The sequence below is a fragment of the Saccopteryx leptura genome, chromosome 9, assembly GCF_036850995.1.
Source record: "Saccopteryx leptura isolate mSacLep1 chromosome 9, mSacLep1_pri_phased_curated, whole genome shotgun sequence".
Lineage (NCBI taxonomy): Eukaryota > Metazoa > Chordata > Mammalia > Chiroptera > Emballonuridae > Saccopteryx > Saccopteryx leptura.
Window position 1 is genome coordinate 71,503,174 of NC_089511.1, and position 24,201 is coordinate 71,527,374.

At 52.0% G+C, this 24,201-nt stretch overlaps 1 protein-coding gene across 7 annotated transcripts in view; it reads left to right on the forward strand.

The window, feature by feature from the left end:
• Positions 1-2,499: 2,499 nt before the first annotated feature.
• The window catches only part of PALD1 (phosphatase domain containing paladin 1), a 110,352-nt gene continuing 88,650 nt past the window's right edge, over positions 2,500-24,201 (forward strand). For 4 of the 7 annotated variants that reach the window (XM_066350189.1, XM_066350187.1, XM_066350193.1 and 1 more), the window contains exon 1: positions 22,847-23,093. The gene's annotated coding sequence lies outside the window, so the exon portion shown is untranslated. Of the gene's footprint in view, positions 2,518-2,820; positions 2,941-22,697; positions 22,719-22,846; positions 23,094-24,201 lie in introns of those variants that run through there. The other 3 variants (XM_066350192.1, XM_066350188.1, XM_066350190.1) reach the window with 3 other exon arrangements.

The following is a 24,201-nucleotide window of genomic DNA, read 5'->3' on the forward strand; positions in this document are numbered from 1 at the left end:
CACCTCCCCACACAGGCCCCCCAGCCAGCCCCCCTGGGCCCACCGCCCACCTCCCCACACAGGCCCCCCAGCCAGCACCCCTGGGCCCACCGCCCACCTCCCCATTCCTCTCCATCGAGAATCACCGGTGCTGGAGCTGACCTGGAATTTGATGACCCAGCTGAGCCTGGTCAGTTGTTGTCTGTCAATTGTATCTCACTCAAATTGTAAAACAAATGTAAATATAATAAACGTATAAAAATTATTCAAAATTCATTAAACTAAGTAAACATTAAAGAAATTTAGATAATGAAACTTTGATGTTCTTTATAAGTTTGTAGCATTTATCTTTGTAAAATAGAAGTAATTTTAAAGAATATACTTCTGCTTAAGCTTAAAAGTGTACTAATGCCTGACTGGTGATGGCGCAGTGGGCAAATTGTTGACCTGGGATGCTGGGGTCCCAGGTTCAAAACTTGAGCAAGGGGTCACTGGCTTGGCTTGAGCCTCCTGGTCAAGGCACATGTGGGAGGCAGTCAATGAACAACTAGAGTGATGCAACTATGAGTTGATACTTTTCATCTCTCTTCCTCTCTAAAAAAAAAAGAAAGAAAAGAAAAGTGCACTAAGACCTTTGGGACACTGAAGTCTTATAGTCTATAGATTCAGTGGGCCTAGAGTGGGATCCAAAGTCCCTGCCCTTCCAGGGAGTCTTATTAAGGAACACAACATCATCTCTTTCTCTTTCTCTCTCTCTCTGGCTTTCCACAAACCCATGAGGTAGGGGATTCTGTTGGCTTCTATTGATGAGATCTCCGAGACTCAGAGAGGCTGGATGACTTGCTCAGGGTCATGCAGTCAGTTAACAGCAATGTTAAGATTTGGGCCCAGGCAGTCTGACTCCAAAGCCTGCACTTGGAATAACTCAGGCAGGGGGTGGGGGCTTATATCTCCGAAATCCTCAAGTCCTGTGTACTGTTAGCCACTGATTCAAGGTTGGCAGGACCCTAGGCTGGTGTACCCACTACTCACATCAAATGGCCCAGACTTCCAAGGCAGCTGGAAGGGAGATGCATATGCCTGTATGGATATGCGGGAAGCCCTGGAGAGCTAATATGATTAACCAAAGACCCAATGGGGTAGTAAGAGTCTTCAGGAAGCAGATAATTCAATGGAAGAGGCTTGAATACATTCCCACCCAACACCTACCCTCAGAGCCTTTCATTCTGTGGCTACTAACAGAACCTCTAGGCACATGGGAATTAGAGGTGAGGTGGGGTCTGTGCCAAATGCGTGTCCATTTCATAGATAGAAAAACTTTTTGGAAGCTAGCGGTTACCAATTGTATGTCAGGCACAATGCTGAGTGCTTTGGACACACGCTTCATGCACAACTCCAAGGGGCTCCTTTCACATTGTTTTCTGTAGGTATAATTGTTCCTGTTATACTGATGAAAAAACTGAGGCTTGAATTGCATGGACTTGCCCAGGGTCAAATTGGCACTAAGCAGCTGAGCTAGCTTGGAGCCCAGTCTGTTTTGACTCTCACCCTCATTCTCTACGCCATCACTCAGGAGTGGACAAAGCCAAGGAGACCCCGGGTGTTCTCATCTTCCCTTCACGCCGGTGTGAAGGCAGCAGGTTCAGGAGGTAGCACTGTGCCTGTTTCCCACTCACCACGCTCACATCTTTGGAGAACAGGGACTGGGTAATCCAATGCTGAGAGAATGTTCTCATGATTCGAGATGTTATAAAAATCACACCACCACCCACCCACCCACTTCACCCTGTGGCTCTCATGTCCATCCCCATACACCAGTATTTCTTCCACCAACCCTGCCCCAATCATGTCCTGACGGCTGACACCCCTCTCTGCTGTTTCAGAGCCAGAGGACCAGGGTTCTGAGGTCTAAAGGAAGCGATGTGCCCCCAGCTCCAACCTTGGCCACACTAACTTCCCTCCTAGGGGTGACCCCAGCCCAACCCCCTTCCCAGCCTACTTCTGGTTCCCAGCACCCTTGCCCTCCCTACCCCTACCCCTTCCCTCAGCTCCCTTTTCCCATCCTCCCTGTGGACTGCACCCCTCAGAACCCTGTTCCTTTCACACTGGTAAGAGCTAAGATCCCGTGACCCTTTTTCTAGCTGTACCTGCCTCAGGTCCTGAGCTGCCCTGAGCAGCTGCCCTGAGGGCTGGAGGGACTGGTAACAGATTTAGAGGGGGAGCTCTGTTGGGGAGTCCAGCCAAGGAAACCCCCTAAGGAAAGAGAGGGGGAGGAGTGGGGTCGATGGTTTAAGTTAGTGCCAGTTAGGCTTGTGGTTTGTGTGTGTGTGTGCCCAGGGTATGTGTGGTGTGGTGTGTGTGTGTAGGAGGGGCCAGCCTGGGTTTTTCCAGCCCAATTGGCCCCTCTCTCTGGGCCCTTACATCATGCCCCTACCACCCACCTTGTCTTAGACTTTGATCTTCCAGGGGGCAGGTGTCCTCTGGGCCCCTGCACTCAGTTTCCTGGAACAATAGGTGCTAACCAACGAGGCTGAAAAGGTGCTTTTCTTATCACAGAGTTTCTTTCCCTAGGGAGGTTGGCTTTTATCTGCAGGTGGCTGAGGCAAGGGAAAGGAGCACGAGACTTGAAGTCATAGTCGTGCCCTTCAGTGTGCGAGCCTGCCTCCGGCTGTGCTTTCTCGTTCTTGGAGAAGGGTCTTAACCGGCTGTGTGTGGGGCGGTGCCCAGTCCCGCCTGCCACTCCTGGCACTGCGCGGACACAGCTGGGACGCAGGAGGAGGTTTGCAGAATGGCAGACAACGTCTGCAGGGGGGGGTGAGCTCGCCTGGCTGGCTGTTTCGCAGGGCCCTGGCGGAGGCCCAGAAGGCGCACCCGTGGGAAAGCGCACAGACCACAACGCAGGCGACTCTGCTAGTGAGCAGAGCGGAGGGCAGCGCGAGAGGACCACGGCAGGGCGCGGCGGTGAGTGTCCCGGGGCCAGGCGGCGGGGCCGTTGTCCTGGGCCAGCAGCTCCGCGTTGCCGGCTCCGGGGCCGCAGCCGCCTAGCAAGGTGCGGGCCATGCCTGACGTCTGCCGCGCCCACCACTTGGCGCCGCCCTACGGACAACTCTCTGGCCTTGGGGTCCCGCCACGGCATCCCACCACTGGGTCCCGGACACGAACCCCGGTGCAACACGGTCGGATCCCTGGCCAGGGCCGGTTGATCCAGGTTCTGGGGTGAGCTGGAAGTGTTCCCCTCCTACATATTCTGTCCCCACATCCCCACTCTGGGCATTTAATAGCCTGATTTGCCTGCTGTTGGTGGGCGGAGTGGTGTGGGCGGACTGTTGAAACTGGGGGCGCTGGGGAATGAAGTTATAGTTCAGGGCCATCTGCAGAGCCCCCACTGGGTGCCAGGCTGGCTCTGAGGTGGGTCACTCACACCACCGAGGCCTTTTTGTCCTCAACGTGTTTTGTATACCAGGGCCCCTAGGCTCAGAGAGAGCGATGCTTTTTTCTTCACCCCCTGCCTTAGCGGGAGCCCAGTCTACAATAACCAGCTGCCACAGTCTGTCAGAGCTCATGGAGACAGTCTGGTCAGACAGCTTTGCACAGTTCTCTTGTGTGACGCTCGCAGCTCTTCAGGTGGGTGCTGAGAGGCCATGCCACTTGCTAGAGGTCATGGCAACCACAGAGGAGTTACCTTGTGGTCAATGAAGCATAAATTTCAGTCACTTTCCTAGGCCCCTGGTCCCAGTTTGTATTTGTATTTTTCTATTTTTTCCTTTAAAAACCCTGTCCCACAATGGTATGAGGCTCAGGCCCCATAACGGGTGAGCTCTCCTGAGGACCTGATCTGTCCTCTGCCCTCTACCACTCTGCCTAGGGTGGGTGGAGGTAGGGGAAGGCAGGGGCCCTGCAGAGAGGGAAGGGCATGCAGATCAGGTCAAGGGACCCACATGACCTCAACATGATTCTTGGCTTCGGCAGACTCCAAACAGCCTGGCATACGCTCTTGCCCTGCTGTGAAAGGAGACAGCTTGGGTGGAGCTCTATATGACCTTGGCTCCTCTCTGGAGCTCAGTTTCCCTCATCAGAGGGAGCGGTAGTTTTTACAGGGGTGACAGCAGGAACCAGGGTGAAAGTGGAAGGGACAGAAGAAAGCTCTGGAAAGTGGCTGGGTCCTACAGGCCTGCCTATGCTTTCCATTCCTTCCCCATGTCCCCTGTCCCCGCTGTGCCCTGAAACCCCGTCTATGCATCAGTCCACCGCAATCCCCTTCCAGCTGCAGGCTTTTCTCACAGCCAAGCTGCCCACGGGGCTGCCCCCCTGCACTCCCTGACTCCCAGTTACTCTTCACTGCCAGGAGCCCTCCCACCCCAACCCCCTGCGGGCCTGCCCAGCTTGGGTTGTGGGACGCTCCATGTTGCCAAATTGGCTCTAGGCCTAATTGATGTTGCAGCGGCCTTGGACACAGTTTAAACCCTCCCCTACTCCTTGGCTTTTGAGCCACCAAACTTCCCTCCCACCTCCCTGGCCACTCCTGCTCAGTCCTCTGTCTCTTAGTTTCCTTCTCCTTCTCTAGTCCTTCCCCTCTGCTCTGATAGCTCTCCCCACCCCACTCTATGCTTCTCCTGGAGGGTCTCACCAGTCTGAGGCCCTGCCTTTGTTTACCCCAGGCCACTTCTCTGCACCGGGGCCCCTACTCAGCCGCCCCCTGTGCATCTCTCTCGTGCTTCCTCGTAGGCGTCTTGAGCTGCCCTCAGACTGAGCTCTTTGTGTTCCGTGCCCAGTGCTGCCACTTGACTCAAGCCTCTCCCTCGACCCATTTACTCAACCTGACATCCTGATTTCTTCTCCCCCAGGACCCCAACATCCAGTCCAATCCTTGCCCTGTTGAATCTGCTTCCAGAATCGTTCTCTAGGGCTCCTCTGCTCCTCTCCATCTCCTCTGATCCCAGCCATCACCGTCTCTCTCCTGAATACCTACAATGGTCTCTGCTGGTCTCCCTGCCTCCACCCTGGTCGCCTGTCTTCCCCTAGGGCCCCCATCCACTCCCACAGGAGTTGCTGCCCTAGATGGGCCTGCAGCACTTCCCCCAATAAAAACCTTCCGAGCCTCCGATTCCTTTCCGGCTCGAGTACCAGCTCCCGAAGCCCTGGCCTGGGTGTCCTCCGCAGACAGCAGCCTTCTCTCCGTTCCTGCAGTTTAGTGAGCTTGTTCCCAGTGCACAGCCTTTGTCCTTGTTTTCCCTTCTGCCTGGAATGCCCTTTCTCCCGCTCTGCTTGGCACACCCCTGTGCAGCCTTTAATTGTTCACTTAGATATGACCTCCATGGAGAGTTCTTTCCCCACCACTCTGTCTAAAGACCACCTGCTTTCACATACCCTCAGAGTACCCTGTATTTTTCCTTCAGAGCATTTATCATCAGCTGTAGTTACATCTTTACTTGTAGGCTATTTATTCACGTCTGCCTCTTCCACCAGACTGTAAGTACCGAAAGGGCTGTATAGGGTTTACTGTCTGTGTTGCTCTGCATTCCTGCCCTTTCTTAGCTCCAAGTGGGCACCAGGAAATACCTGCTCTAAGGAAGAGGCTGTCCTCCCACATCTGTCCAGCAGGTGGACCCCTAGGGCAGAACTTAGTCCTCAGATACCAGAACAGCACCCAGCCCCATCCCAGGGCCCCAGTTGGAGATCCAGAGGGCAGGTTTGGAGCCAGGCAGCCCTCTTTGCCTCTCTGTCCCACGGAGCCCCCATACTTCTCTTGGTTAGTTGAAGCTTGTGGCTCTGCATCGTGGTATTTTTCCTGCAGGGGTTAGTGGCAACTTAAAACCAGAGACTGGTTCTAACCTATTTCTTTTTCCTTGTTGCACGTTCAGAACTCAGAAAACTGAATAACAAGTAGGAAAATGAAGTGACTGCACTCTGTGTAGAGGCTGTCCTTCCGGCAGTCAACATTAAGGCTTTGAGCCCGACTGCCCCGGTTCTATCCTGGCTCTATTGCTTACTAGTTGTGAGAGTTTGAGCGAGTCACTAGGTGACTGTGCTTCGTTTTCCTCTGTAAACACAAGAGCAGTGCCTACCTCATAGGGCTGTTATGAGACTGGAAAGATGAAGTACAAGAAAAGCATTTAGAATGGTACCTGGCATGTAGTACATGGTCAGTGAATGACAGCTTTTATTATTGAACTATTCTTTACCCTCTACTGGAACCCTCAGTCCCAGATGTGGGAGACACTGGCTGCTGCTGGCCTGGCCGGAGCATGGCGCACGCACACACATGCAGAGCAGGAATGTTTCCAGCGGCCGCTCAGGTAGCCCAGGCAGCCCACGGTGCCCCTCTCCCCGGGGCAGGAGAGTCTGGCAGATGCCCTGTCACCTTCCTGGCACTGTGTTTCCTGCACTCAGTGCCATTGGCTTGGAAGGACAGGTTTCCATGGCAGCAGGTGATCAGGCTGCAGCCGGGACAGTGGCTGGTCTTGGCTGAGCTCTCTGGCTTTTTAGAAGGGGTGGCTTCTAGCCAAGGCCCAGGGCCTTCTGCTGCCCAGGCATTCAGCTAGCCTGGGCAGTCTTGGCCACACCCAGAGCCCAGTGTAGTCTCCCTGCCCTGGGACCTGGGAGGCTGAGCCAGCTACGCACTTCTGGGCATTCCCCTGGCCCTGGGCACATACCCCTCTCCCCCATTCCTCATACTTTGCTAGAAAAATCTGCATGAGCCTTTCTCCTCTGTCTTGCGATGGACCTCTCAAGGCTGTGCTCAGCATGCAGTAGTCCTCTCTTACATGTTTATAGGGTGTATGTGTAAATAAAAAGTGAGTTTTTTCTTACCACCTTCAAGAGAGTAATGTTGTGAGACATAATCTGCTCTGCTCTGATGATGGCCTGTTCATCCCAAATATTTATTTGGTAACTAGTATATGCCTGCCTTTGCTCCAGGTGGAGCCAAGATTTCAACCCTGAAAGACACGTTCCTGCTCTCACAGAGCTGACATCTTGTAGGGGGAGAAAGACAGTAAACGAGCAGCCTGGCCTGTGGTGGCATGGTGAAAATGCTGATCCGGAATGCTGAGGTCACCAGTGTGAAACCTTGGGCTTATCTGCTTGAGGCACATATGACAAGCAACCAATGAACAACTAAAGTAAAGCAACTATGAGTTGATACTTCTCGCTCCTCCTCTCTCTGTAAAATAAAAAACAAAGCAAACAAACAAACAAAAGCAGAGTAAGGAAAATAGCAGATAATGATGAGTGCCGTGATGAGAATAAGAATGGTACCAGAGTGATGTAATAGAGAGACAATGAGCGGCTGTTCAGATGGGGGCCGCCAGGGAGGCCTCTCCAAGGTGGTGACATTGCGCAAAGACCTAAGTGGAAGGAGGAAAGATGTGGAGGAAGAGCATTCTAGGAAGAGGGACCAGCCAGTGCAAGGTTCCTGAGGAGGGACCAGAGCTGGGCAGTTTGAAGATCTGAGAGAAGTTAAGCTGGAACATAGTGGGTGAAGGGGATGATGGTACACACAGGAAAGTGCACTAATCTTCAAGACACAACTGGATGAATCTTCACAGGTGTATACTTCTGTGTAACCCCTACCCAAATCAAGAAATAGAACACCCCAGCACCCCCATAGGTTCCCTCAGGCCCCTTTCCAGGCAGTGTAGCCCCCCACCCAGGGTGACCACTTTTCTAACCTTGATCGTCACAGGTTACTTTGGCCGGTCCTGGGGCGTTGTCTGAATGATGGGCTCTTCCCCTATGTTCTGATTTGTGCCTGGCTCTCCTCTCTCATCAAGTCTGTGATGTTTATCCATGGTGGGACAGGTATCTCTCATCAAGTCTGTGATATTTATCCATGGTGGGACAGGTATCAGTAGTGCACTCATTTTAGTTGCTGAGAGGTGTTCCATTATAAGACCAAAATTTCTTAGTCCATTTTTCTCTTGATGGATATCTGAGTTGTTTCCAAGTTGATGGCTGCTCTGAATCATGCAGCTAAGACCGTCCTTGTCCATGACCCATGTACTGCCTCACAAAGTATACATGCACTTCTAGGTGTATTACACACACTAGTGAATCGGGCAGCTAGGTCTACCCTTTCATTTTCCAGGGGGAAAACAGGCCCAGAGAAGGGACTGGGTTTATCCCCTGGTTTCCCAGGCCATCAGTGACTGACGGGGACACTGTGCTAGGTTGAGGGGAAAGCAGAGAAAAAATATTTTTTGAGCACCTGCTGCATTTCAGGCCCTCCATGGGTATTATGTCATTTGCTGTAATTCCCAAAAGACCACCGCAAATTAGGTATTATTATGGCTATTTTACGGATGAGGGGCCTAGTCTAAGAAACATAGACAGGGATAAAGCCAGGCAGGGCTAAGAGAGACCTGTCTGATCTAAAGCCCCTCCCTGACATGCTGCCCTCCGGGGAGGGACGAGAGCTGTATGTGCCAGGGCTGCAAACTGTGGACCTGGGGGGGAATGAGACACTCGAGGGGTCCCCAGGCAGGATGGGGTGCATCCTGGAGAAACGATTATTTTGAACCCCTGCCAGCCCCCAGCTGGCCTGTGTTTCTCTTCTGAGGGCAGTTCAGGATTGGGTCAGCTCGTGGTTAACTGGCTATGTGACCTTGGGCCAGACACTGCCTCTCTGTGCTTCTGGCACCTTCTAACTCTGACCTGTCCAGTTGGGGTAGGAACTCGAGGGTCTCCTGGCCTCCTCTGGCCTGACAGGTGCCTCTTGTTCCAGGGCTGCTGCCAGAGAAGGCCGGAAGGAAGCAGCGGCTCTGGGACTCCCAGGAATGTGCCGCGGGGCTGTATGGGGCCTCTGTCTCCACACACTGCTCTGGTTACTTGGAGTTGGACCTCGACCCACTTTCGACTTCTTGGGGAGGTATGGGAGAGGGCAATTATTTTCTCCATTCTGTGGTTTGTGTGTTTTTGTTTTAATTGTGGTAAAATATACTTCACATTAAATTGACCGTTTTAACCACTTTGAAGGGACATTAAGTACATTCACGTTGTTGTGTAACCGTCACCACCATCCATCTGCAGAACTTCTTCGCCTTTCCCAAACAAAACTCTGTACCCACGAAGCGTGAACCTGTGGAGGCATTTTGGATAGTGGTTTGGGGAAGGGCAGCAGGAGGCAGCTATCCTGAGTGGCCTGGGGAAGCCTGAGAGAAAGTGAGGGGGTGTGGGGCAAGCCTGCAGGGAAAGCAGGCCCTTGCGGGAGAAACCAGGGGCCTGAGTATGCCCACCTTCCAGCCCTGGCCGGGCTTTCCCCGCCCCTTGCGCAGGGCAGTTTATTTCCTTCCTGCTACCCCAACCCCCTCCACTGGCCTCTCCCTCCCTACAAGGCAGCGGGCACCCCCTTCAGAGATCTGAAGTGGGGGTGACAGGTTGGGAGGTGAGTAGAGGGGGCTCAGATCCTAGGAGACTTGTCTTCAGCCTTCTAAATGTCAAATGTCAGCTGGGTGTGAAGTCAGAGCCAAGAGACCAGCTCCTGGGGGGTAGGCAGGGTGCTGAGTGATGAGGACAGAAAGGCTTCATTCTCTTCTTGGCCCTCTTGGGAAAGAACCTCCCAGGGAGTCTGGTGGCAGAATAACAGTTAAGACCTCTTTTGGTCCCAGATGTTCCCACAGGCCTTTGAAAGCCCTGGGGATATGAAGTTGGAGAGGAAGTCTGGCAGCGGAGTATGAGATGGCATTTCTCAAATATCTGGAAGGAAGAGTGTATACATACGTTTACCCTGGTGGTCCCGTGGCTGTGGGAACAGGAGCAGCTGGGGACCGAGGAGAGTGACTGGGAAGGGGATGTCAGGTTCCTGTTAGGAGGAGTAAGGACATCCTAACACCCAGCACAGTTCTGCAGGGAAGCCTCCCTCGGGAGTAAGTTCCCTGTCCCTGGGAGATTAAAGTCAGGGCGCAGCTTAGTCCTGAACACAAGGACTCTGGTGTCAGAGAGGGCTGGGGGACGTTGGGCAAATTTTACAACCTATCTATGCCTCAGTTTCTTCATTCATACAGTGAGGATAGTAATGAAATGTACTTTTCAAAAGTGAGGAATGAGATTGTGGACATGAAGCCTAATACAGTGCCTAGCACTTAGAAAGCACCACGTAAAGCAGGGGTCTCAAACTCAACTCAGCATGTGGGCCGCAGAGCAAGATCACAGCCGTTCGGCGGGCCGCACTAGGTCTACAAAAGGCAACTGTTAAAAAAAAAAAAAAAGGCAACTGTTACGCAACACTTTTCTCACTGCAGTTGAAAACAAAAAAAAAAATCAGTATAACATTGTTCGGCGGGCCGCTTGCGACCCGCGGGCCACGAGTTTGAGACCCCTGAGTCGTAAAGGACAGGAGTACTGTGAGGTTTCTTCTTGGGTGAGGTGGGGAGTTGCTTAAATCCCCACCAAAAGCCCTTCAGTTCTGATGTCCCTGGAAGGAGAAACATGGGACTGGTTCTGACAGTGCCCGAGAGTTGTCTGAAGTTTGTCACCAAATGGGCACTTTGTCTGCCTACCCACCAGATGACGTCTAGGAAGAATACCTGTGTTTATGTGCCAGCACCAGGGTCTGGAGAGTTTCGTTGACTTGCCCAGTGTAGACATATAAGGCAGGGACTAGATTAGGGCTTGGGGCTCTGGACACTGGAAACCTACCCAGAAGCCCTGTCACCCAATCTATCTGCTCATGGCCCATACCCAGCTTGACCCCTTGGTCCCTGTTCAGTTAGAGAGGTTGCTTGACTGACTTCCAGGAAGAAGGCAGGGCAAGGGGCATCAGACAGGGTTTTAAAGGAAGCTTCCTTTTTCTAGGGCCTAGTAGGGAGCCCCCTTTCCTGCCTTTGCCCCAAAGGAGCCCCTGCCTGGTGCTTCTTGTGGACCTTCGGTAGTGGACAGAGTACAGCAGGGGTTGGCGTCAGGGGAACCATCTTGAGCCATCACCACTCTGAGCCTCTGTGGTGCGTTGGGAGGTGGGAGTGGCATCTACTTCTCAGGTTGGCTGAGAGTAGCCAACATGATAATTTTGAGAAAGCCCTTTGTAATACAAAAAACACTTTATAGACCTTGGCATATATAATATTAGGTACTCGGGACTTGAATTTCTTCCTTGTTCCTCTACACAAACCATTTCTTACCGTGGAAACTGCTGCCCTGCGGTAGTTGGAGGGCTGGCCTGGCCAATTACAAAGCATTTAGTAAGCTCCGTGTATATGCCCTGGGCTGGGGCACAGAGATGGGAGTGCTCTGGCATCCAGGAGCTCACTGCTTGGTTATGGAGGGACAGGTAAGCCAAGGAGCCATGCTGGGGGTGGCCGCCTTGAGGCTTGCTGCTCCTCCCTTCCAAAGAGCTCGCTACAGGATGCAGTTAGCTGACTGTCCTTAGTCGCCGCACTGTCACGATCCACCGCTGCCTTCACAGAGGCCATCACCTCCCTGGGCTGCTCCTGGTCAGTGCTGAGCCCAGTGGGGGCTTAGAGTCAGGCCCTGTTTGTCAAGTGCAAGACTCAGGGTCTTGCTCGGGTCTGCCCTCAGCCTGGCAAAGACACCCTCAAGGCCACGCTGGGTCTAGGGTTCTTCCTCCCCAACCCCTTCTCTACCCCAACCTTTCACAAGTGTCAGACCTGTAACACGCTGTGAGGGCTCTCCACACTGGCCTTGCCCTGTCTTTCACCAGCATTTCTGCCAGTCAGTCTCTTGCGCTGCTATGTTGCCGTGGTATCCACTTTTCTGAGCACCCGAGCCCACACAGGGTGTGAAGTGCCGCCCGCACTGACGGGGGTGCTTAGTTATTCTGAGCACAGCCTTGCCGCCCACTTTGGGGGCAGGCCATAGGGGACAGCAGAGTCTCTTTTGGTTGCTGGCACTGGAAGGGGGCAGCCAAGAGTTAAAGCTAGAGAAGGACGGGCTTTGATGTCAGACTGCCTGGTGAGACTCTCAGCCCTGCCCCCTGCTGGCTGTGTGCCCTGGTGCAGGTTCATTTATCTCGCTGAGCCTCAGTTTTCTCTTCTGCTAAAAAGATGATGTTACCTCCTGCCCTTCACTTCAGTGAGTTAATGCACGTGACTGTGGCAGAGCAAACACTTAGTGTGTTTCCCTGGAGGATGAAGACTGTGAAGGGAAGGGGGCGAGACGCCTCCAGCCCCAGAAAGCACACTGGATTTGGGGGCTTTATGTGTTCCTCTGATACTTGGCCAGCACACCCTTAAGAGGAGTTGGCATCACCTGGTTCCCTGCCATCCGCAGTTGGGAACATTGCACTCCAGCTGGTGAGTGGAGGCAGGCCAGAATCTTGGTACAAGGATAGGTGCCTGAATTCAGTTGGCCAACTGCAGCCGGAAGAGGACCTCAGAGTCTCTTGGCTCTGTGGTTCTCAAACACCAGACACTTGGTGACTGCTTTAGAGCCACCCGGGGAGGCTTTCCCAGGCTTCATCTCCGGAGCTTCGGGCCTGAGAGGGCTGCAGTGGAGCCTGGGAATCTGCAGTTGGACCCTTTCTGCTGGTGATTCAAACGCACACATAGATAGCAGGGGAGCGACTGGCCACCCGGCCCGAGGTTCACGCCTGGCTGCCATGACAATGAGTGCCTGTCTGAGACGGACTGGGCATGGGGGCTGCTTCACGGGGCCCTCCAAGCCAGCAGAGCGCCAGTGTCCTCCAGTTTCTGTGAAGGCGTGTGGTGTGCCATGATGCTCTGAGTTTGTTTTGGAGAGGAACAGATTCTCATGAGCTGGGTTCTTTCCCTGTGGCTTTGAGACACCTCTGCCCACTGCTGGGTGCCAACAAGACGGCAACGAAAGAGTGGGGTGGTGCCAGGGGTGGGAAGCCTAGCTCTAGGCCATTAGGACAAAGAAGGAGATGGGGCAGGCAGTGAGTTTCTCATCTTTGGGAAGTCAAGCAGAGGCAAGGGCTTGACCTGGGGATCTCATTTGGGATACACTGACTTGCCTCTCAGAGTTTATCTTTTTTAAACTGTATTTATTATGTCCATCATATTCTGATGGAGGTAGGGGTGAGATGGTGTGATGTCTGAGGGTTGCTTTAAAATACTCCAGCAAGTGAACCAAAAGCAAAAGAAAGATAATGGTAGATAAAGCACGTGTGGCAGGATCTTGGTAATCATCTGGAGGATGGGTATGCAGAATCGGTGATGCTATTCTCTGCTTTTGTGCATATGTAAAATGCTCAAAATAAAAATGACTGAATTATTAGATTATGTCATAGATGCACAAAAGGATCGTGGGTGGGAGGCAAGTTGGCTTTCCTCCCTTGGCCTCTTCTCCGTGTCTTCAATGGTCTTCTAGAGATTGATCACATGTATACAAGCCCATGAGTTAATTTTTTTTAATTATTAAAGAGTAGATAACACATCCATGTGGAACAAAATTCAGATGCTCAGGAAGGTATACAGTGAAGTTTCCCTTCTGCCTGAGTTCTGGTCACCCAGTTCTTGGGAGGCAACTAAAGTTTCTGGTGTCTTACCTGTCGTTCAGAGACATTCAATGCAGTGTGTGTGTGTGTGTGTGTGTGTGTGTGTGTGTGTGTGAAATGTATAGACACACCCTTTTTAAAATTTTTTTTAATTCATTTTAGAGAGGAGAGAGAGAGGAGAGACAGAGAGAGAGAAGGGGGGGGAGGAGCTGGAAGCATCAACTCTCATATGTGCCTTGACCAGGCAAGCCCAGGGTTTCAAACCGGCGACTTCAGCATTTCCAGGTCGATGCTTTATCCACTGCGCCACCACAGGTCAGGCCTAAACACACCCTTTCTACAGCTCCTAATGTGCTGGACTATTAGAGACTCTGTCCTGCAACCTCCTCTCCTTCCCTCCTTCTTTCTTCAGCTGCAGAGTAAATACTTTTCCTTAAGCCGTAGCACATTATTATCATTGCCATCAATATAAATGAGGCCTTTTTCTTGTGTTTTTCTCTTTGTTTTATTTTCCCTTCATTTCATTTCTTTTTCTTATAGACACCATGGTATTGTGTTTAATAAATACTTTTACATACTGTAAATTTTTTTTAACTATGGTATTTTTCTGTGTATAGTGTCGTTACTTTACATCAATTCTATTATATGGATAATCTAGCTTCATTTATGACTTTTACTCTGGGAATCTGTGTTGTCATGCTCCCCCCACATTTTTCTGTATGTCCCTCAATTGTTGGGTGTAACTGGACAGGATGCATGGCTAGAATTCATGTGACTTACACATTCCCCTAGAGACCACTGGATGGCACTGCCCTGACAGTCCTGTGCATGTCCAGCTCTACAGATCAGTTTCCACCAACCCCCATAATCTGCCTCGTGTTTTAAAATAGCTGCATAATATTTCTAGTTTCGGGGTGTTCCATAGCTTATCTGGTCAATCATCTCTTTGTTGACAGATCTTTCAGTTCTTTCCAATTGAAAACAGGTTCCCACCCTCATGCACTGTTAATGGGAATGCAGACTGGTGTAGCCACTAGGGAAAACAATTAAAAAATTAAAAATGGAACTGCTTTATGACCCAGCAGTTCCACTTCTGGGTTTTTATCTGAAGAAACCCAAAACACTAATTCAAAAGAGTATATGCACCCCAAGTTTATTTTTTTAAATAGAGACAGAGAGAGAGTCAGAGAGAGGAATAGATAGGGACAGACAGGAAGGGAGAGAGATGAGAAGCATCAATTTTTTTTTCTGTATTTTTCTGAAGTTGGAAACAGGGAGGCAGTCAGACAGACTCCCGCATGCGCCCGACTGGGATCCACCCGGCATGCCCACCAGGGGGTGATGCTCTGCCCATCTGGGGCATTGCTCTGTTGCAACCAGAGCCATTCTAGCGCCTGAGGCAGAGGCCACAGAGCCATCCTCAGCGCCCGGGCCAACTTTGCTCCAATGGAGCCTTGGCTTCAGGAGGGGAAGAGAGAGACAGAGAGGAAGGAGAGGGGGAGGGATGAAGAAGCAGATGGGCGCTTCTCCTGTGTGCCCTGGCTGGGAATTGAACCCGGGACTCCTGCATGCCAGGCCGACACTCTACCACTGAGCTAACCAGCCAGGGCCAAGAAGCATCAATTTTTTGTTGCAGCACCTTAGTTGGGCATTGATTGCTTTCTCATATGTGCCTTGACTGGCGGGGGCTACAGCAGAGTTAATGACCCATTGCTCAAACCAGAGACCTTGGGCTTCAAACCAGTGACCATGGGGTCATGTCTGTGTTCCCATGATCAAGCCAGCAACCCCAAACTCAAGCTGATGACCCTGCACTCAGGCAGATGAGCCTGCACTCAGGCCGGCGACCTCAGGGTTTCGAACCTGGGTCCTCTGCATCCCAGTCTGACGCTCTATCCACTGCGCCACTGCCTGGTCAGGCCTAGTGCGCAACTCTTAAATGCCAGGGCAGTGTGGGGAATTTAATTCCATTTTGACACTACTGTCTACCTAGAGAGAGAATCAGATCCACAAGGAAAACGTTCGGTCCCTCAAAATTGTCCTCTACCTGAGGTGCTAGTTGCCAGCCCAGGTTGTTCTGTGCTTCTGACTGGCCAGCGGCAAATCAGGTTCCCATGATCACCGTGCTCCCTCCGGTTTGATTAATTGGCTAGAACTGCTCACAGAACTAGGAAAACCTGTTTACCCTAGATTACTGATTTATATAGAAATGAACAGCTGAATGAAGAGCTCCATGGGGCGAGGTCCAGAGTGGAGGAGCTTAGGCCCGGACTTGGTGGAAGCTTTCTGGTTCTGCTACATATATGCTCTGAAAAACAGAAGTCTCTTTGGGGGTGTTTATGGAAACTTCATTACCTACCTGTGACTGACTAAGTCAATCATGGCTATTGATTTAACCTCCAGCTCCCTCCCCTTCCTGGAAACCAGGGGGTGGGACTGAAAGTTCCAATCTTCTAACCACTGGGTGGCTCCTAATCAGCACCATGACCCCACTTAAAAGTCACTTCATTAACGTAACAAGCGACACCATTGTTGCTCTCACAACTTGGAAAATTCCTAAGGGTTTGGAACCCTAAACCAGGAACCAAATACATCTGATAAATCACACTATCGACCCAATCTATCACCACTGAAAACTATGAACAATCTTATATGTTGTCAATTTGTGCGTGTGCAAGCACGTATCTAGGCTGAATTCCTAGAAATGGACTTGCTGAGACCCAGAGCCCGCATCGTCATTTGGGTGGATACTGTCAGAGTGCCAGAGTGTCTCTTCCCACCCCTCACTGAAGCTATCTTCTAGCGCCCCATCTTCTAGCACCAAGGTTCTTTGAGGTCCAGAGAGGGCGGGTGACTCGGCTGGGATAGCACGCCCTACGCCCTACGAGCGCTGACACCCAAACTAGTACTCAGGAAGCTGAGCGTGGGCCAGTGGTCTTTCCAGGGCACCACCTGGCTGGCTCCTGTGTGTTCCGAGCTTCATGGAATCTGTGGCCTTCTCTGTAAAGCTGGGGGCCTCGGCCTCTTCTGGAATGTCTCTGATAACCAAGCACTTCCCTCTGCCCATTGGTCCAGTGCAGGGTCAGCCCAGGAGCTCTTTCCCTGGGGACCAGCAGCTTGCCACAGGAAGGCCCCCGGGAGCTGCTGTGTCAGGCCTCAGGAGCTCCCTTGACCCCCCCCCTCCCCCCGCAGCATCCTCATAAATGGCTCTGTCAGAGTGAGACATCCTTGGGAGCCTGAGTGGTGTTGCTTGGAGACAACTGGGCAACAGCTCTAGGTTATTTAGAGGAGAGAGAGTGGGAGGAAAGGGGTGACAGCCTGTTTATTCAGGGATGGATGGCCTCCCTGCTGCAGGGTTTGGCAGTCCCCCTCTCAACCCCTCTCAACCCCTTCCTGCCCAAGCCTCGCTATTCCCAGTGTCCGAGGCCTGGGACTGTGCAGTGAGACCCAGCAGAAGGCCATTTGGAGCCCCTTTCTGATAGCAGTGGGCGCTGGGGACTCTGCCTGTTCTAGGAGGCACTACACAAGTGCTGGCTCAGGGAGGGGCTGAGGAGGGACTGAGGAGGGGCCGAGGAGGGAGGGCAGAGAGACAGAGCCTCGGAGCGGATCTTCTGGTGCTCATAATAGCCACAACTACTATTCTGTATTGACCTTCCTATTCAGCAGTTATTTGTTAAGGGTTTTACATTTATCAGTTCATTTAATCTCAAAACCCTGTCAAAGTGGGTATGACTATCCCCATTTTACAGATATAGAAACAGAAGCTCAGAGATTTGCCTGAGATAACACAGCTAATACGTGGCAAAACTTAATTAAAACTCAGATCCGTCTGATGCCAAAGCTGGAATAAATTATGGTAATTGGTAGAGTTGTCAGGGTCCCTGCAGGACATCCACTTTCACCCCAGACTGACCAGGAATCCTCCCCACTCCCTTGGTACCCTGGTCTCACCTCCCCCCAGGAAACACATCTGCTCTGAAACAGTCAGTTCACTTGTCTGCCTCTCCCAAAGGTCTGTGAGCACCTAGGGCAGGGTGGGGCCTTACCCATCTCTGTGCCTGGAGCCCACGGTCAGGCACATAGTAGGTGCTTAAAGAACATCCTATGGAGCTCGATGCTTAAGCAGCTTTCCCGGAAACAGGGGTGCTGCTCTCTCCCTGATAGCCCTGAGGGGCTGAGAGCCAGTGTCATGCCCTTGAGCCTTCTCAGGTCCAGCTGGACAGCCCCAGACCTCTCAGCATTTCCCCAGGGCTTGACTTCAGAGCTCAGAGCCAGACAGACCTTTTGCTGTCTGGCTGGGATTCAACACCCATGTTCCTGGGCAGGCACGGTGTCATCAGCAGGGAGTCCACCGAGGTGTGGGCTGGGGTGGTGAAGGCTGCTGGATGTGGGGGCATGTATCCCTGGATGGTCTGGCACCAGGGTCACTTCTAGCACTAGGAAGAGGCTAACTCTTCAGTGCTCTAGCTTTTAAAAAGAGGCCAGCTGGCCTAACCTGTGGTGGCGCAGTGGATAAAGCGTCGACCTGGAAATGCTGAGGTCGCCGGTTCAAAACCCTGGGCTTGCCTGGTCAAGGCACATATGGGAGTTGATGCTTCCAGCTCCTCCCCCCTTCTCCCTCTCTGTCTCTCTCCTCTCTAAAAATGAATAAATAAAAAAATTTAAAAAAAAAAAAAAAAAAAAAAAAAAAAAAAAAAAAAGAGGCCAGCTCACACTGGGCTGGGCTGACTTGTGGAGTGGAGTGGGAGTAGGGAGCTGTGGCAGAGCTGGGAGGGACAGCCAGGGGAATTGTGCACAGGGACAAGTCAATACATGTGTGGGCCCTCAAGCTGTAGTCAGCATTGTCCCCGCATACTCCTCCGAACACAATGCAATCTTATATATCTTCAATCATAGTTATTTATCTAATAACAATGACAGTGAAGGGTGGTACTGCATATTTTGAACTCATTCTCCCATGTAAGCCCCACATCCACTTGCTCTGGTAAATGTTGTTGTCCTTTTACAGATAATTAGCTGAGGCTCAGAGACCTCTAGCATTTCTAAAGTAGCCCCACTAGTACACCATTCTATACCATTCTGTTGTAGTATCTTCTTCATAGCAAAATCTCTCAGAAATGATCTTGTTTCCGTTTACTTGTTTATCATATCCCTCAAACCCCCCTCCCCCAATACTGAAATATTAGCTCCATGAAAGCAGGACCTCATCAGCTTCCTTTATTGTTTGGGGTCTAGAACGGAGCTTGAACAGGGCTCTGTTATGTTTATTGACTGACTAACTAAATAAATGAACTATTTGTTGAGTGAATGAGTCCAGAGTCCCTCTCCCCTTTCTCTCTTCTTCTGATGGCGTGCTCTCCCTGAAGTATTTGAGGGATGTTCTGGAGACAGACTCACCCTCCTCCTACATCTCCTGGGGATTCTTGAGTCAGGTACTAAGTGGTGCTGGGGATAGGAGGTGGGGCCCCCCTGCCCTCAGGGACCTCATCATTCTGAGCAGCATTTTCAAACAGTAGGTAACAGGTAAAATCAGTTTTGTGCAATGCAATCAGCAAACACAAAAAGAAATAGGATAGGAGAGATTAAAAAGTATCAGAATCATCACACATGGTAAGGCTAACCATTTGTGTGTGTGTATGTGTTGTGTGTGTGTGTGTGTGTCTATAAAATACTCACATATTCATTTCTCTGTGGAGCTGGTGGTCCAATGTAAAATATTTGTTTACTTGGGTCTTGGTCAAAAAAGTTTGAATGTAGTGTGTGAATTTGGGAGGTGGGAGATATTATCCTTGTGCTTGGAGGGTACAACCAATAAAATGAATAATCCTGCTTTTAATTATGATGCCAATTATTGAACATATATTCTGTGTCAGAGATGGTCAGGTCTAAGACCCCTGCACAGAGGTGATGGGGAAAGAGTCCAAGAGCAGACAGAGATCTCATAAGCCAGGAAGACTGCCTGGAGGAAGTAGAACCTGAACTCAGCCTCAAAGAAGCCCTCTGTCCCTGCAAGTTCAGGGCTAGGCCAGAGTGTGAGCTCAGGTACCAACAATAATAACAATGACAAGAGCTGCTGTGTCAGTGAGCTCTGGCTGAGTGCCAGGCACCCTTTTAATCCTCCAGACATTTGCAGGAGGCAGGAATTGCTCTTCATATAATTTTACAAATGAGAAAAATGAGTCTTAGAGAAACATAATGATTTTTAGGGTCGTGGTCACATAGTGGTAAGCTGCTGAGGATAGATCCAGGGCAGGCCCACTCTGCTCTACGCTCTGGTCTTTAAGCTCTGGACTGCACACAGAAGAGGCCTGGCAGACAAGGGGTGCTGGATCCTGGAGACTGGCAGTGGGCTTGGAAGGGCAGCCAGACACAGCAGGCCCCTGAGGCAGCTGGGGCGGACAGAGCTGGGTCTGTGTGGGGACTTGGGCAGCAGGCATGCATACCTGAGGCTCAGAGAGCATCTGCCTCAGGTGAAGACTGCAGGCTCCAAGACACCCACCCTGGAGGGGCTGTGTGGGCCCCAAGTCTTGGCAATAATGTGGCCATGGGCAGCAAGACCAGGTTGACTTATTGCCCTGACACTGTCCATTCCTTGGGCCCAATGTCCCCAGCCAGGACAGGCTTGGTGGGTACCAAGGAGCAGAAAAGAACAGTAGGACCTGTTTCTTACTGCTGTCAAGTCTTTCATCTTCGCTGCTTTGAACCCAACTTTCTGCCTTCCAGTGAGTCACTTGTGCCTGTCAGGAAATAATTATTGGCTTGAGTATTGCCATGAGGGAATTGGGATTCCCATAGCTTATTTTTTGGTGCAGGGACTAAACTTGGGAGTTATCTCCCAAGAGCACTAGTACCTTGCTTGCTTGGGCAGAGGGAGCTGTGGATGGCCATAGGAAATTCTTCTGGAAGCGTGAGCACTGCGATTACTTACTGTTGCTTGCAGCAGCAACCTGGCTTTGGACTAGAGTAGGTTGGTTTGTGTGTATTCTGCACATACTGACATATAATTACGTGCTCATTTGTATATCCACTTTCACTACTATTGGACACTAGCACAAACATGCATTCCCTTCCTCACATCTTTGCAAATGTGAGTTCACCCATGAGCAACACAAGCACATATGTGTACACACACAAACACACATTTGTACATGGGGCCCTAGTGTCCTTTAGAACAGGTGGTATCTTGAGTGCTTGTATGTGTGGGATGTGGGATGGTGATTGAGCTGGTAAGTGGCTGGCTGAGTGAGAGGACGTTCTTTTCTGTTCTGAGCTTCCAGACCTCTCAGGAAGCTTCTGTGACAATTTGGGCAGAGAGAGTTCTCCCAGCTGATCCTTGCCTCTGCCTGGGGCTGGGGAGAGTGCATTCTCTTGGGTATACCTAGGGCTGCTCTGTGTCCCTTATTCTCTCCCTCAATATTCAGCCTCCTCCCCATCTCATGCCCCAGGGTGGGGCAAACCTGGTCCTGAAGGCTTCCGTGTTGTTGGGGGCACTCCCAATCCCATGGCCAGCAGGCAGCCAGAGACACTGGCCTTGCTGGGGACTTGGCAGAGCCCAGGGCTTGGGGGTGGGCTGATGAGGCTGGACACTGTGGTCTGGATGCAGTTGGTAGCTTGTCCCTGAGACACCTCCAAGGCCCCAGCCCTGTACTTTTTCTGCTTCTTCTTTTTCCAGATTTAAAAGAGAGTTTTACTGAAAACAGGGTGGAGGAAAGGAGAAAGGAAGAGAGCTTGATGCATCAAGGGAGGGCACACTAATGAAGAGTATGGCTCCCCAAACTGCTACTGGGGTCTGGCTTATATAGGGGTCTTCATGTAGGTACAAGAGTAGATTTCTTTGCTTTCCAGGATCCCACTGTGATCCAGCCCTCTACTTCTGGGCTCTATCAGCTGGGCACTAAGGTTGTCTTTTGGAGTCAGAAGGCTGTGATTGTTGGCTCTCCTGGGGACATCTCTGCCCTGAGCTTCTCTGCTTGATTCAAGAACACCTACTGTTACATGGTAGATAAAATGAGTGACTGATGCTGTGCTAAGCACTGTGCTGGGGACCAGAGATGGAATTTTGTCTTCCAGGAGCTCACTCTAGACAGACAGCCACATGTTCTAGTATCTTTTGGACAGTGAGGGAAGAGGAGGTGTGTGTGTGTGTGTGTGTGTGTGTGTGTGTGTGTGTGTCACACCTTACTAGGTTAGGAGGAGTCCTGGAGCTGAGGACAAGTTTTTCTGGGCCTCAATTTCCTCATCTGCTAAAATAGGGATAATAAAAGTATCCCCTTTTCTCTCATAAACTCATTCAGGTGAAGCACTTGAGACCTAGGTACTGGAGACCTGCTAAGCACCACAAACAACAGCCATTTCTCTTGTCTATTTATTTTTAGGGCTCATGGGGGCTGCGGGGCCTGAGTGCCCCTCTCCTAATTCATTGCTTTCTGGCCTGATTTTGGACAGAGGTGAGGCCTGAGCTGCCTTCATTATGGGAGACCTGGGCTCCATTTACTCCCGCTCCAGCCCTGATTGGGGGGCGAAGCAGGTAGTAGTAACAGGTGAGGAATAAGGATTTCCCGAGTGTAAGGCGGAAAGAGGAAGTGACTCACCAACCACAACAAAGCCTGTCTCCCGGAGAGGAAGCAGAGGCAGAGTGAATGCACATGGATGTCCACGGGAGCTTGCGAGCCAAGGGCGTCGGTGGGCCTGACATTTCCACGCGCCGCGGGAGGCGGGAGCAAGCACTCTGCGGGGCAGAGATTGTGCATGTCACTGACCTGAGGCAAGGGGTGGGGACAGAGGGACCCTCTTTCCTCTCGAAGTTTGTTGCCTGCTCTTTACTTTTCGCCTTCTGGACCTGAGGGGCGTGTTTCCCTGTGTACTCAGTGCTGGGAGACACCCACTATTGAGCGACAGTCTGTATTTTGAGTGCTCGCTGGTTGACACTTGGAGAGACTGAGGCCCAGAGAGGGCAATCGCCTAGATCAGGTTGCACAGCACAGTAAGGTTCGCCTGGCTTTAAAAGGTAGAGAGGAGCGAGGGAAGCCCGAGTTCGCCGATCTCCCGGGGAGCTGTTGTCTGGGAGGGGGTGTGGCGCCCACAGCATTTGCTTCTTTCTCCCGCCAGCAAGGCTGAATGTACGGTTTGGGTATCTTCCAGAACTAACCGAATTAATGACAGGGAAAGAGGAACTGGCTTTCCAGGCAGTCTCCCCCACGCCAAACTTTTCCTCCCGAAGTTGGGTGGGCGGGAGGAAGGAAGGAGGAAGCGGGGTTGGGGAAGGTGGGGCCAGCCATTCCCTCGCCGCTCCGGAGCCGCAGCTCTGAATGCCTATCCCGACGTGGCTTGGGTGAGTGTGTCTTTAAATCCGAGCCCCCCGCCCCCTTGTCGGCTGGGGCCGGGGCTCAAGATGGTCAGGCGGTGGCGGGAGCGGTGATTGGCGGCCCAACCAGGCCCGCCCCTCGGCGTTGGGGGCGCTGGGCGCCAGCACCACAGCCGCGCGCTGGGGCTGGGTCGCGCCGCTCCCACTGCTGGTGAGCGCGGTCTCCTGCTCTGGTGACCTCGTCTGATCACTCCCGGCCTGCCCGCCTCCGGAGCCACCTCTGCCCACGGATGGGCCGGGGAAGTTGGGAGGAGCGAGCAGGAGCCCGCGCCGGGCTCGCCCCGCCGCTGCCTGACTCGGCGCCGGCAGTTCGGGCGCAGCGCGCCAATCGCAGGCTGGCAGGTACCGAAGCTGGCGAGGGTAGGGCAGATCCGGGAGTCTTCTTCCCCCCGCCCCTACCGCGCAGGCTGCTCCGACCACCCACTCCCTAGCCCCGGAGCTCACGCCTCCCTGGGCTCCCTGGAGAGTAGAGGTTTTGGGCCCCCACCCAAACTCACACTGGACTGGTGCCTGGGAGAGAAGCGGGACACCACGTACTGAACAGTGAGCAGATACTGGGGTCGTTTTGTTTGTCGCGCTTTGGGCTACCCGCTCTCCAGAGGTGTTCCTTGCTTTCGTGTAGACTTGGGCTGGCAACACCTCCACTCTTCATGGCAGGGCTGGGGGTGGCCCCTGAGCCAGGTTTCCTGCGCAGTTGCCCGGAGGGAAGCTGTCTCCGGATCCACACTCCCCCCCCCCCCCCCCCCCCCCCCGCTTATATTTAGAGGTCTTGAAGCTTTTGTAAGGGGAAGAGTCCCGAGGTGCCAGAGGGCACACACTTTGATTCTGGGTTACTCTGGTCCTCCCTCTGTAGGCCTGGGTCTCCCAGGAAAGCTTCCTTTTCATCTTCACAGGTTTTTCCGAAAGAGGCAGTGACCTGTCAGAAAGCAGGGTGCGATGTGAAGGAGAACTGCTGCACCCAATGTAATGTGGCCGCGATGGTTGGAACATAGCCTTATCTTATGGGGAGTCAGACATAGAAGAAAGCTTCCTGGTTTCAGCAAGCTTCTGGATTCATTACTTTCCCAACCAGAGGCCCAGCTACTAACTCCTTGGCTTCTATGCAGAGCAGCCAGACCCAGTGACCAAGTGCCTCTTAAAAGCCAGGCACTGGGCTCTGCCTGGGAGGATGGCAGTGGTGGGAGGAGTTAGAGGTTCTGTTCTCTGCTGGTTCAGCCCCATGCGGGAAGACAAGACATAAACACAGTTTGCTGATTTGGGATTTCCATACCAGTCCTGGACTAGTAATAATAATGGAAATGCCAAGAGCTACACATGATTAATTGCTAAATGAATGACATAGGCTGCATTAGGGGGAACATGCAGGCTGGTATCCTGTTCTCATGCAATCATGCAAATATGCATAACATGTTGCAGCTCCATACCCATCCTTTCTAATTACTCTGCTAGT